The sequence below is a fragment of the Pinus tabuliformis genome, chromosome 1_2, assembly GCF_031772625.1.
Source record: "Pinus tabuliformis cultivar Carrire ecotype Pingquan chromosome 1_2, CPIR1, whole genome shotgun sequence".
NCBI classification, from domain to species: Eukaryota; Viridiplantae; Streptophyta; class Pinopsida; order Pinales; family Pinaceae; genus Pinus; species Pinus tabuliformis.
In genome coordinates, this window is record NC_142298.1 from 563,644,414 (window position 1) to 563,658,689 (window position 14,276).

The 14,276-nt window shown below is 40.5% G+C and overlaps 1 protein-coding gene across 1 annotated transcript in view; it reads right to left on the reverse strand.

Annotated features, from left to right (window-relative positions):
* Positions 1 to 14,276, reverse strand: part of LOC149206853 (uncharacterized) — a 157,527-nt gene that overhangs the window by 54,297 nt on the left and 88,954 nt on the right. The gene's annotated exons all lie outside the window — the stretch shown is intronic.

Here is a 14,276-nt window from a genome sequence, read left to right on the forward strand (position 1 = left end):
TACATATTAAAACGTCATGGAAAATGTCATCTACATTCTTGTCTTATCTTTTTTTCCAGATGAAAAAGCTGTATAGTGTTATATTACGACTGAAAAACAGTTCCAGATTGTACATTCTTGTCTTATCTTTAGCGACTCTTCAAACCGACATGGCGTACCACATTTCTCAAAATTTTCTGGAGGGTGAGCCGCATCACTATATTTCCAGATATTTTGGAAAGATGAACTGAGTAATTACATTTATTGAATTTTCAGGAAGGCGAACTACATTACCTGCACTAAATTTAGCAAATTTTTTTCTAAAACCGTCGAAATTCAAAAAACTCGTTTAAGTTTGCGATTAGGTTCGTTGAGGTTCGATGGAGGTCGATGAGGTTCGAGTTCGACTTGAGGTTCGACTTTCAGGTTCGCCGAACCTGAACGAACTTCAAAAAAATTTTACAGGTTCGCCGAATTTCGAACCTGAAGCTTCAGGTTCGCCGAACCCTGTGACATAGCTTCTAGTCCATGATTTTTACTACAATTGGAGGGTGGGGGTTGTCCTGGGATGCAACACACTTCTCTGGGGGCCTGAAGGCTGGCCTCAACAGAAGGTGAAAAGTCGGTGTGTGGGATCTATGACGCCCAGGGGCAAGTGCCTTTTCATTTGCCACTCTAGGGGGTGGAGGAAGGCACCCTGGGACTGATTCTACACAGACTTTATATGTGTTTTCATGCATGGTATTGGGTTGTTGTTTTACACTCCTCAAAGGTTTCTTTTCTGCAGGTTTGGCTATTGTGTTTCTTACAGGTTTTGTGAATTGATATCTCATGCCTTCCCTCTCCTTTGGCAGTTTCATCTCGTCTATCTCAGTGTACCTTGTCAAAGGGGATGAGCCTGTCCTGGGGGAGGGAACCACATTCGTGTCGGGAAGCTTGAATCGGGCATCAATTCACCCTCGGACACTTCTGATAGCCAAGAGATAGAAGAGGTTGTTGCCATCTCTCCAACTCGCTCCCCAGGCCATGTGGTAGCCCCTGCCACACTAGAGTCCATTGTTGAACAACTGTGAAATGTCTAGTTGAACATGGATATTCTCTGAGAACATTGATATGATGACTGCAATGAGCTGGTGGTGTACATCAACGACATCTAGTACAACTAGAACGAAATACTGGAACAATTGGACAGCCTTTGACACCAACATCGCCACACCAATGAACACCTCCGTAGCCTAGAAGCGAGGGTGGAGCACATTGATTTTCATATGCATGAACATGTCGGCTATTTCACAGCTCCTCCTGTAATACCGCCCACCCCCCCCCTTAATATGTTGCCCTCACTTTTGGTTAACTTTATGTTTTCTTTAAACATGGTAAGGCTAATTAATGTCCCGATCTCAACAAGTCTGGTCGAAATGAGAGAAAGGGGCCTATTAAGATGAATTTTGTACTCGATGTTTTTCTGAAAAATCTAATGAAAGTGCTTTGATTGAAAAAAAAAAGGAAGTTCTTTAAAAAAATTATATATAAAAGGGTTATCTTTCAAAACCCTAATCTCATCTCGAAAAAGGCAATATGGAGTCAAAAACGAATTATAATCAGCAAATGAAAGAAGGAAAGATGAGTCTTATAGCCTAATCAACATTTTGGACTAAATGCCCATTTGTCTAAACAAAATTGGATATACATATATCCAAAAAAATTACAAATTAACTTGTCCAGCGTGTGGAGGATTATTTAGTACCAAAGAACATCAAGGTAATACACGGACACAAACAAAAATATTAGAGAAAGAATTTGCAGAACTTGAACAAAAAAACAATGCATCAGAAAAGAAATATAAAGATCTCGAAGATATGTTTTACAATAAGTCAAAAGAAAAGGACGAGGAAATTTTGTGCCTAAGGAACCATAATCAAAAATTACTTGAACAGATCAAGAAATCCAAGGTTAAGAATCAAAAATTAAAGCAAGAAAATGATAGTTCTAAGAAGAAATTCAACGAGAATCTATCGCAGAAGGAAGAAGAAAAATTGTTTTTAAAAGACCTGAATCAAAGGTTATTGGAACAAATCAAAAATATAATATAAAAAAAGAATACTAAGGACAAAGTCAACGACTCAGAAAATGACGAGTTTTTACGTCCAAGGAATCATAACCAAAACCTCCTTACGCAAATAAAGAAGATTAAAAGTGACAAGAAGTCACTAAATGACAAATTAGAACAACTTCAATAAGAAGTATTGAAGTCTCCAGTCGTTTCAGTCCAAGTTTATGATAAATGAATAAATACCGATCGAGTCAATATCACAACTCAAGAAGAAGAGGAACCTATAGAAGTTAATACCAATTCAGATATTGCAGTTCAAACAATGGAAATTCCAAGTGATGATTCAGTAACCAACTCAACAACAACAGTACTTGAAGTAAATCGAGAAATCACCACAAACAGATTAGGGCAACATCAAACTGCAAGAGATCCATATTGACATCTAAATCACAAGAGAAGACGACTAAGTCAGTCTACATATTTGAACCATTCAAAACGGAAGCAACAGATTTATGTTCCAAGGAATACTGAAGTTTGCAGAATCCAATCCTATGGTAACAATTCACTACAAATTTCCAGTCATCGGAAGATTCCACAGAAGTTTAATTTAGGATGGTTTGATCCCTTCTCAGTGTGACAGTTTTGCTTATCACTTAAAGGATCATATCGTCTTGTATCAACGATGATGAAAGTTATGAGACAAGAAGATATTTGAAACAAGAAAAGAGATCAAGCCCTTTCATCAGTAAGCTTTGAGGACAAAGTTTTTTTAAGGAGGCAATGTTATGAATATAATTCATATAAAAATGATAAATGTAAATATAAATATAATAATAATTAATTAACTAATAGTTAGTTAGTTAGTAATGAAGAGGCATGTCTTAGAGACATGACCATTTATGAAAGGGCACCTGCCTAGGTATCTAAGCAAGCATTCATTGTAATCATTACACACATATTTTATACATTCAACAATTCTTATATACAATTACTATTTGTCCCACACTTAATACTTACATATTTCAACTCTTTTGAATTATTTTGCTGCATATACGAACTGTGTTCGTTACATTCGTATCAGAATATTCCTCTGAGTATACGAACTTTGTTCATTATAGTACCCTCAAATCCACTACTAAAGAAGTCTCCAAGCTACATTGTGGGATTATCTCCAAAAACCCAATCCTTCCAACCCTTGCCCCTTTGAACTCTTCCCACTCCTAAGTTTCCGCAGGTTCTGCCTAGAAAACCCCAGGCATTGCCAAAAATAAGTGAATTCTGCCCACGGGCATGGTCCAACTCCAGCCCAATAAAATGTCACCAAAACTCTAGCTCCAACATAGTAAATCCACCTTCAATTTCCCAGCTCACCCAAATCGCTATAACTGGACCAGATTTTGTTACTCGAAATGCCTCTGCACCCTGGTAGTATGCACCACTGGAAATTATGTTGCAAATATGACTTTATGGAAGCCCTGGAGTGGACTCTTCAAATTCCCAACTAGGGAGACACTCATAGTTCTTTGAAACCAAGGTGGAATTTCGCTTGAAATTCTTGTGCTGAACAACACTTCATCCCTTACACTGAACAACTCCAAGAGAAGTCGAATTCTAAAATGTAATGATCAAAAGATGATCGGAAATGCCTCTGATTTGCCTTTTATACTTATATCCATGTGTATTGCCTTGGTGGCCCCCAATTTCGACTAATTTGCACTCCTTCCCTCAAGGGGTGCATATTGCCTCCCTTTATTGAGCATGGGACCCATTCACCCACTTTTCTCAAGTCAAAAATACTAAAAATTGCCTCCAATGCCAACAATGCAAAATGTACTATACTTAGCAAAATTTATGGAATTGGGAATATCACACATTCAGAGTCTTCTAGATTGCTCTGATAGCATGTTAAATTTATAATACCAACCGAATTTATTTTCTCACGACAACTGAATTTATCCCTACTAATTCATTTATTTACCCAAATAATTGTTGAATCACCAAAAAATAAAATGGCAGGTACTTTTAACTTCTAGAATTAAATATATACAATAGAAATAAACCAAAGATATCAATCAGAGATTGCAAAACAAAAATCACCCACAACAATTCTTCGTCATTTCATTACCTGGAAAATCTAGGTTTTTGGACCCACATAGATACAAGGAAAAATACAAAACCCCAAAACCTATAACACGACCCCCCCCCCCGAATGAATTCGGCCCAAGGTAACTCAGCGTAAAGGAAATTAAACTCCAAATGAAATCACCCTGAAGAACATGACCCAGCCACTTTGCTAGCAACTCGACCTTCGCCCCCCCTGAGTGCCACAGATGCGCACTAGGGAAAACACGACCCTCTAGCAACTCAGCCTCCTCTAGATAATTCAATCTCCCTCCAGCGACTTTGCCCCACAATCTCCTCCTACTCAACCCTCCTAGATTCACACAAACCCACTCGCACTTCTCAAACCCACTCGCACTTCTCCTTCTCTGCGAACTGGTCCACTGAGCCAATCTCACTTACAGAAAATAGATCGCTATCCGTCACGACTCGCTCACACAACATGTGCTCTTTGTGTACCTTCACCTCCTTGCTAGACTTCCTTTATAATCTTCATTGAGTCCAAATCCGCAACCCCAATCCCCCTTTTGGAACTATCTTGGATATCAACGGTTGAGATTATTTCTAAGTCACTTAAACAATTAAATTATCCATCCTTAGAAAATAACTCAATAGTCCACAATAATTAATTTACTTTGATTATTGTACTTTTCCTAAGTTAGACTTAGCAAAGGAGACATAAATCACTATAAGAGGCAAATAATGTCTTCACATTCTAAGACACCAAGCATATGTAGAAAACATTATGAAGCTATCACTCACATCAACAATAGAGGGAAGCGGTAGCATTGGGTTTTAGATGGACTCAAGAGGCATCATGGAGGTGAATCAAATGTTGTTTGTATCAGGTTTGAAGAAGAATCTCCTATTAGTTTCAGACATGGAAGATAGAGGACTTGAGGCTAGCTTCATGGAAGGTGAGGTGGCTGTTGGGCCAAAAGGCACTAATCCCAGTAAGAGGCAAGTAATTGGAAGAAGGGACTGTTGAAGAATCTAGGGCAAAGTAGTAGTGAGATTCTTCATTACTTGATAACAATTTGTGTAGTCTTTTTACTTTTTCTAATTTGTGTAGTCTTTTTACTTTTTCTTGTTAGCTTATTCTTCTTCTTCTTCTTCTTCTTCTTCTTATTAGTGCATATGTGTGTACTTCATCAAACTGCTTCTAAAACATAAAACAAGAACACAAGATGTTGGCTCTCTGCCAGGGCCAAAACCTCTCTACACTTGAGAGGAAAACCCTTTAGTGAATTTCTCTTATTGAAGCTTCTTTTGATCAATGCCAAACCCTAGACCCTAACAATGAGATCCTCCAAGCACAAGTCAAGTCTCCACTCCTTTCTGCAACATATACCTCGGCACTTCGTCCTCCTCCTTCTAACACTTCTTTCTTCTTTTAACTTGCAAGTAAACCTTGTTGCACTTGCTCTAGAGAACAAACCTTTGATGAGAACCCTTCCAAATGATGATTCCTTCACCTTCTTAACCAAATGAGCTTCTTCTTCAAAGTGTAGGTACAGACTGGATGTGATTGTCCAGCAGCCCTAAATTCTCATACATGTGACTGTTTATTTGTTGTTGTAGCCTCTTTCCTTCCTCGCTTGAGTGCCCTTCCTCTTCGCTTGAGGGTCTTTCTTCTACGCTAGAGTAGTAGGCCTTGTAGGCCTAGTTTTAGCCCCAACCGAAGGTAGATAAGTGATTGTGATTTACTGTTGTCCTAACTGCAGGGACAGCTCTCAGATTTCTGCACGTGTGACTATAGCAGCCCTTGGAACAGCGTTCAAGACTTCGATGGTGTACCCTTTCTCTTTGTTGTTTTTGGAGACCTTACTTCGTCTTACTTGCTTTCTCCTTCGCTGATTTCAGAGCTCTTGTTTTACGTTGTATGAGTGGACAACCTCTATAAATAGAGGTTTGTCCCTCCTCTTTAGGTCGACTTAACTGTCTCTTAGGCCAACTTGTCTAGCTGCTTGTAGGCCGACTTGTAGAGTGGACTTCGGATGGTTCTTTTGTGGAGTTATGAGCTTGAAGGAGCTTCTTGATGGTGCCATTGCAAGGAGGAGACTTGTGACTTTGCTTGGAGGTGTTCTCTTGACCATAATACATATACATACAAGGTATAACCTGCCCCTTAATGTCTTCAACGTATTCTTTTGACTATTTGACTCACCTATAGTACTTTAAGTAGTGCTAGACCTATTTCAATGAGCAAGAAACTCATTGACATATATTATAAAAATAATATTTCTTTTCTTGATTAAATACAAATATCAAAAGTACATTTATGAAGACCGATCCTAGTTACATTTCCTTCAACAGGGACAATAATCTCTATTTGTTGAGAAGACAATCAATGAAGGTTCTCGTACATGACGGTGACAACCACAACGAGCTTTAGCACGGGAAGATGAGACATATACACTACAAGGCTCCTCCTATGTCACAGAGAATGGTTACAGGTTTTTCAAACATCAGGGTGAAGCAAGAGGGAGTGTGCAAGGGGTGTGCACATGCAAGCAGGCCAAGGTTGCATTTCCTCACAACAAGACCAGGTCCAACGGTGTTTTGGACTTGGTGCATTCAAACATTTGTGGTCCTATGTCAGTGGAATCAATCATAGGGCCATTCCACCTGGCAACATTCACAGATGATTTTTCCAAAAAGACTTGGATCTACTTCCTGAAGACCAAGGGTGAGGTCTTCGATCGATTTCAGGGATTTAAAGCTCTTATGAAGAACCAAACCGAGAAGAAGATTAAGGTGTTGAGGTCGAACAATGGAGGCGAGTATACCTCCAATCAATTCCAAGATTTTTGCAGGGCAACGGGGATCAAGAAGGAGCTCACAATACCTTATAGCCCTTAGCAGAATCGGGTTGCCGAGAAGAAACATAGGACCATAATGGAGGCGGTGAGGGCAATGATTTCTGACCAGGAATAGCCTATGTTTTTGTGGGCAAAGGTCCGCAATACAGTTGTATATCTACAAAATAATAGTCCTCACAAATTGTTGGAGAATATGACTCTTAAGAGATGTTCAAAAAAGTGAAGCCAAAGGTAAGTCATCTACATATCTTTTGGTAGTCCAGTTTATGTTCACACTCTTATGGAGAAAAGGACTAAGTTGGAGCCCTTGTTAGAAAGGGGCATATTTGTGGGCGACAATGAGATCTCAAAGGCCTACCGAGTTATCATGATTCATTAGTCAAGATCATTAGTCGAGATGTCATATTTGATGATGGCATGACCTTTAGGATGTCTCATGATACGAAACCGACAAGGGTAGAGGACCACCAACAAGAGGTTCTTAAGGTTGAGCATCGACTAACAACACCAACAGTCGAGACATAGCATCTAGGTATGGAGGACAAGTGAGATGTTCCTTCAAGCTCTACCAAGAGCATGTCAGGATGGGCCGAGCAGAACTTGAGGGATGCTGAGGAACATGTTGACACTCCTAGCAGCACCTTCAGACAAAGTCGACCACTGACGAGATTTTCCAATTATATTGCCTTGTTGAGCAACATCAATGAGTCCAAGCCTTCTACTTTTGAGGAGGTTGCAAATGTGCAGGCCTGGAGGGATGCCATGGTGGAGGAGTATAGCTCCATCATAAGGAATAACGTTTGGAACATAGTGGTAAGGCCAGAGGGAAAACTAGTGGTCACTTCTTGAAAAATATATAAGATCAAACATACAGTCTACAGTAGTGTAAAGAAGCATAAAGTGAGGTTCATGTCAAGAGGGTTCTCCCAGCAAAAGTGAGTGGACTACAATGAGACATTCGCACTTGTCACCAAATATACATCCAATAGACCAATCATGTCCATTGATTCAGAGATGAGGTGGAGGATACATCAAATGAATGTGAAGATTGCCTTCCTCAATGGAGTGATTGAGGTGCATAGGAGAGAGTCTCATGTGTGCAGGTTCAAGAAGGTCATTTATGTGTTGAACCAGTGTCCAAGCGCATGGTATGCCAAGACCGATGGATATCTTCCTAGTTTGGGTTTCACCAAGAGTGAAGTGGACTCTAACTTTGATCCAAAGTTATGAAGGGAATGAAAAGACATATGCATTTGTCATTTTTATTAATAAATGGGAAGTGTTGAAACTGTATAAATGCAGCATGAAAACAAACTAGCTCGACCAGTGTACATAGCTTATCTCTGAGAAAAGATGTGACGGCTATGCACCTTTGTCGGACTGTCTTACAATGAGGCTCTGAAGCATTTTTATCATAAAGAAGCAATGAGAAAACCCTAAACATCTAAAACCTATTGAAAAATTCGGTAGCTATGGTCGGTATTTTCATTGGCAATTAATGGAGAAAATTGATATTTTTAACTTTGACAAAGTCGTCCTAAAGTAGATCAAGCTGGCCCCACATATGTGAAAAGTCACCTCTCATGACACATATAAATAGAGGCTTGTTGAAGCTCAGTTGGCATCTCATCTCAACAACAAATTAAATCTGAAATAGCAAGAAGGAGTTCAGACGTGCGAAGGAGTCAAAGGAGGCTTTTTTATCTACGTTGACCAACGTATATTCTTTGTTTGATTTTCGATGACCTGGGCTAGTTTGCATCTGGTTTGACCAAAATTTTGACTGTTGGAAGAGGTCGAAGATTGCAAAGATATGTTGACTTTATTTGGCTAAGGTTTCATCCTTTTGGCTAGTTGACTTGGGTTGGTTGCATGCTTTGACTGAGGCTTTGATCGAAGGTTTGACTAGTTTGTTGACTAGATTTTCAAAGGCAATTTCAGGTCTGAATTTTGACCCCTCTATTCAACTACCTCAAGTCGAAATTCAGCGCCTCTGTGCAAAATTTAAATTTGACCAACATTGACCAGATTCTCTCTCCTTTGACAAGTTTGAATTGGATATTATTGAGGTCATATTTTGGAATCTTGTTGAAATATTTTGATGAACTATTGATGAACAGAAATTCTCTTTCATAAGGAAAGATTGGTTGAGTTTTCCCCTTATGGGTTTTCCTCTGGTTGTGAGCCTAATTTTTGGTGTCTCTTGTTTACTGTTCACGATGATCTATACTGCTCTATTGTAGAAAGTGAATGGTTGAAGTTTTTCATGTGTAACTGCTTAATGGTTGGAATGCTATAAGAAGTCAAAGTGTATCATTGTAATTAGTTATCAATTTTGAAAAACTTTACTAGTCTTGAACGCACTAGAGAGATTTGGTGAAGGGAAAGAGTTGTGAGATCACCTTGAAGAAGCATTGGGAGCATCTAGAAGAGTTTGTGTTTCTTCATCCTTTGATTCTAGTTGGTCATCTTCACTATTTTCACCATGAATTCCTTCATGAAAGCAAAAAACAAGCTTGAAGGAGCTACCAATTATAGGGGATGAAAGGCTAGGATTGACCTAGTACTTGCCAGGAACAAGGTTTTGGGAATTCTTACAAGAAAAGTTACTGAACCAACTGGCCAAGTAGGGAAAGACAAATTTCAGGAAGATGACATCTTAGCAAGAAGTGTCATTATAGAGTTTGTTAGGGATCATTTAATTCCCCATATTGTTGATCATCACACTTCCAAGGGATGATTTCATCATTGGATTGTGTACTATCAACAACATCAATCAATCTATAAGCGTGAGAGGTGAACTTCGCAATATCAAATGACAAAGAATGATATAGTGGCATCTTATTTTGTAACGATATCTCAAATAAGAGATTAGCTCAAGGCCATTGATGAAAAAGTATCTAACAAAGAATTAGTAGTTGTGGCTTTGGGTGGTTTTCTTAGATCTTGGGATCCTTTTGCAGTAAGCATTAGTGCAAGAAAAAATGCACCTTCATTTGATAAGTCGTGGTTGTCTGCACTCAAGAAGAGTTAAGACTCCATTCAAGAGACCTGATTGAAGATCCAAATGAAGAAGTTTTTCCAACTCATTCTAAGATTTAGAATAGAAGACCAAATTTTGGAAAACTTCAAAGGAGTTATGGTTTAAGAACTAATTCAAGACATGCCCCAAGATCTACTCCAAATGGGGAACCTACATGTTGAGTTATGGTATGTTCTATGCTTATAACAGTTTACTTCTTTTTCTTATTATATTCCACAGATTAGCAATCACATGTACATAAATTAAAGTGCAAATAGAACATTAAACGATTGACAGAAAACAAGCCAAGACAAGAGACACAAGATGTGGCAGCTAGCCAGGGACAAACCCCACAATGTGTGGGGAAACCCTTTGATCAAATCTTCTTTTATCTTCAATAATTCAGCAGAGAGAAATAGTACAATAAATCCGATTTATATCAGTAGTAGCAAACCCTAGATCAGCAGCATCAGCATTAGCGGCTTCATCGTCAAACTAGGGCAGACGATATCTCACAAACCGACCATCGAATCGGCTTGATTCCACCACCAAAAGTTGCGGCTTCCAGAGCAGGTTCGGATGAACCTACAGCGCAGTTCAGATGAGGAGATCTTCTGGTCCACACAGGTCAAACTTCACTTCTGCAGTTGCAGCTTCAGTTCAGCAGCTTCCTTCAAACTAGGGCAGTCGATATCTTGCAAACCATCTGTCGAACTGACTTGATTCCACCACCAAAAGTTGCAGCTTTCAGAGGAGGTTCAGATGAACCTACAATGCAGTTCAGATGAGGAGATCTTCTGGTCCATGCAGGTCAAACTTTACTTCTGCAATTACAGCTTCAGTTTCAGCAGCTTCCTTCAAACTAGGGTAGTCGATATCTTGCAAACCGTCCGTCGGATTGACTTGATTCCACCACCAAAAGTTGTGGCTTTAGGAGGAGATTTAGATGAACCTATAGCGCAGTTCAGATGAGGAGATCTTCTAGTCCACGCAGGTCAAACTTTACTTCTGCAGTTGCAGTTTCAGTTTCAGCAGCTTCTGGCTTGACATGTGTGAGAGAGAGACCCTTTTTTTTGCGCAGTAGAGAGAGAGAGATGTGATGAGATAAGTGACTCCAAATGAGGAAAAGTCCTCCTGTATTTATACACAACGTTGGTATTTGAATAGATGTGACTGTTGGGCTTCTGAGCCTACAAGAGTTGTAGGTCGCCTTGATAATAATTCCATAATCAAAAAAATTTCATATCTCCATGAATACTTATCGGAATCGGATGATCTTTATATCAATCCTACACCTCTCGACGAGAGGAATCTAATAAAAGTATTATCAGCCATGAATAAGATAACCGACATGAAATTTTGCCCTAGTTGCCAATCTTAACACTCACTCTCAACTAGGGAGAACTTCATCTACAATCTGTCTATCGGTCGTTACTATTCATCCATCAAATGCACTGCCATGTATAGCCTAACCCTTGCCCTGCTTTGCTCTATTCTCCCTGTTCTGCTTTGTCTTGTTCTGCCCTGTACCGATCTGTACGGCTTTGCTCTGTTAAGCGTTGCTCTACTTTGTTCTATTCTGCTTTGCTTTTGTCCGAATTATGAAGAAGAAGAAATGATCGAGGATGTATCACACTGACTCAAAGTCAGTCTCAGAGTATGTACCACTGGTCCCAGACCAGTCTCAATCAACCCGAAGTTAGTGTCATAGTGAGTACAACTCCACTAGTCCCAGACCAGTATCATCCTCCACTGACTCAAAGTCAGTCTCAGAATGCGTACCACTGGTCCCAGACCAGTCTCAACCGACCCGAAGTCAGCGTCATAGTAAGTACCACTCCTACCACTGGTCCCAGACCAGCATCGCAGTCTCAGAGAGTGTACCACTGGTCCCAGACCAATCTCAACCGACCCGAAGTCAGCGTCATAGTATGTACCACTCTCACTGGTCCCAGACCAGTACTGCACTGACACGAAGTCAGTCTCAGAGTATGTACCACTGGTCCCAGACCAGTCTCAACCAACCCGAAGTCAGTGTCATAGTATGGTACAACTCCTACCACTGGTCCCAGATCAATGGAGGTCATCCTAGCATAGGGAGTACGGTAGATACAACGATGCATCCATCGGTACTACTATGGTCCCTAACTTCATTTCACTGCTCATTGATCAGATGAGAGGTACTTCCCATGAGTCCCAGACTACATGGGTAGGATGCCTCGACAGGAGAACTAATCAATTCTGTCCTCACAGGAGAACACATCAATCTTGCTACAATCGCCATGGAGAACACATCAATCCAAGCCTCATAGGAGAACACATCAATCCTGCTACAATCACCATGGAGAACACATCAATCCAGGCCTCACAGGAGAACACATCATCCTGCTACATAGGAGAGCAAATCATCCTGTTCCACAAGAGAGCGAATCATCTTGTCCCACAAGAGAGCGAATCATCTTGTTCCAGTGCGCACCACCAGGAGAGGGTGAGTCACCCCGTGGTCGTATGTTGCTCCAGTAAGAACCGCAAGCCCTTAGAGCTCCCAGAGCTCAATGTATGCAACATGCAGGACCCTTGTACAAGGGTTTGTTGACGACTCCAAGTCGTTTGGGAAAATCACAGATTAGATCTTTCCTCGGGGCTTTGACAAGGTGTATCGACCCGTACATCATCTTAATACGATGAAGCCTCCTTACTCATCGACTTACCATACCCTAGATGATGTCTATCTGCTGGAGCAATCGATGAATATGGGATTCCTCAATAATCGAATCCCACCTCTGGTTGTCACATAGGATCACGGTGGTATCCAATGTAAATCCAAACAGCTCACTGAAGAGCTTTCGCAACCAGACTACCTCACAGGAGGCCATGCTAGCAACGATATACTCTGCTTCGGCGGTGCTCAAAGCCACTGACTTCTGCTTCTTGCTCATCCAGGATATTGAAGCAGATCCCAAGGTGAAATAACACCCGGAAGTGCTCTTACGATCCACCACATTGCCTGCCCAATCAACATCAGTATATCCAAGTAGTCTCACATCTCCGATAGTGTATCTTAACCCATTAGTAATTATGCCACGAAAATATCTCAGAAGATTCTTGGCATCAATCTAGTGAGGCTCAACCAAATATGAGCTCAAAATGCTAAATGCAAAACATATGTTCAAATGGAGGTTCACCAAGAACATCAACGCGAATGAGTTTTTGAAACTCAAAGGCATTTCCCAAATCTGGTCCGACATCACTACCATATAACTTCTGAAAGTTAAGATCTGAGGTAGTCACAGGCTTGTAGTCCACCATACCAAATCTTTTCAGAATCTTCACCACATATTTTCCTTGAGATAGGAAAATTTCCCTTGACTTCTGCCATACTTCAAGTCCTTGGTTCTTCATTTCAAATTCAGAAGCCAACTCCCTCTTGCACCTGTTAGAAAGAGGTCATCCACGTACAACACCAGTCTGAGAGGCTTGTCATCTCCAACCTTAAGGTAAAGGTTAGGATCGGCTTCACTCCTACTGAATCCCAACTTCATCAAGTAGCTATCGATCCTCTCATACCATGCTCGGGGTGCTTGCTTCAGCCCATAAAGAGCCTTCTTCAACCTGCATACATGAGATTTTCAATCATAAATCTCAAATCCTTCAGGTTGCTCCACATAGACCTCTTCTTTGATCGAACCATGCAAGAACGTGGTCTATCCATTTGATGTAGGTTCCATCCTTGTGAGGCCACAAGGGCTATGATCAAGCGGATGGTTGTATATCTGGCAACAGGTGCAGATATCATAGTCCATACCTTCCTTCTGGGAGAAACCACGAACAACAAAACGAGCCTTATACTTTTCCACACTTCCATCTCCTGCATGCTTTATCTTGTAAAGCCATTTTGAAGTAACAATTGTCTTGTCCGGGGTCTGGGAACTACTTCCCAGACATCATTCTCCATAATAGACTCATATTCTATGGTCATAGCATCCTTCCATACTTGATGCTTGACGACATCTAAGAATGATGAAGGCTCATTTTGTATGATCGTGCTCATGATGGTCAGGTATCCCTGATACCTGTTAGGTTTCTTACTTTGACGGAAGGTTCCTTGGGGTGCAGCATGTCCTTCAGCATCATCAAGTATCCCCCTAAGCCATGAAGGCCTCTTCCTAGAAGAGGAAGGCTCAGGTGGATAAATAGGATCCATGGGTTCCTCCAAATCAGGCATTGTTACATCATCTACCCATAGAGACAGCTTCCACAATCGTATAGTTCTTCCTTT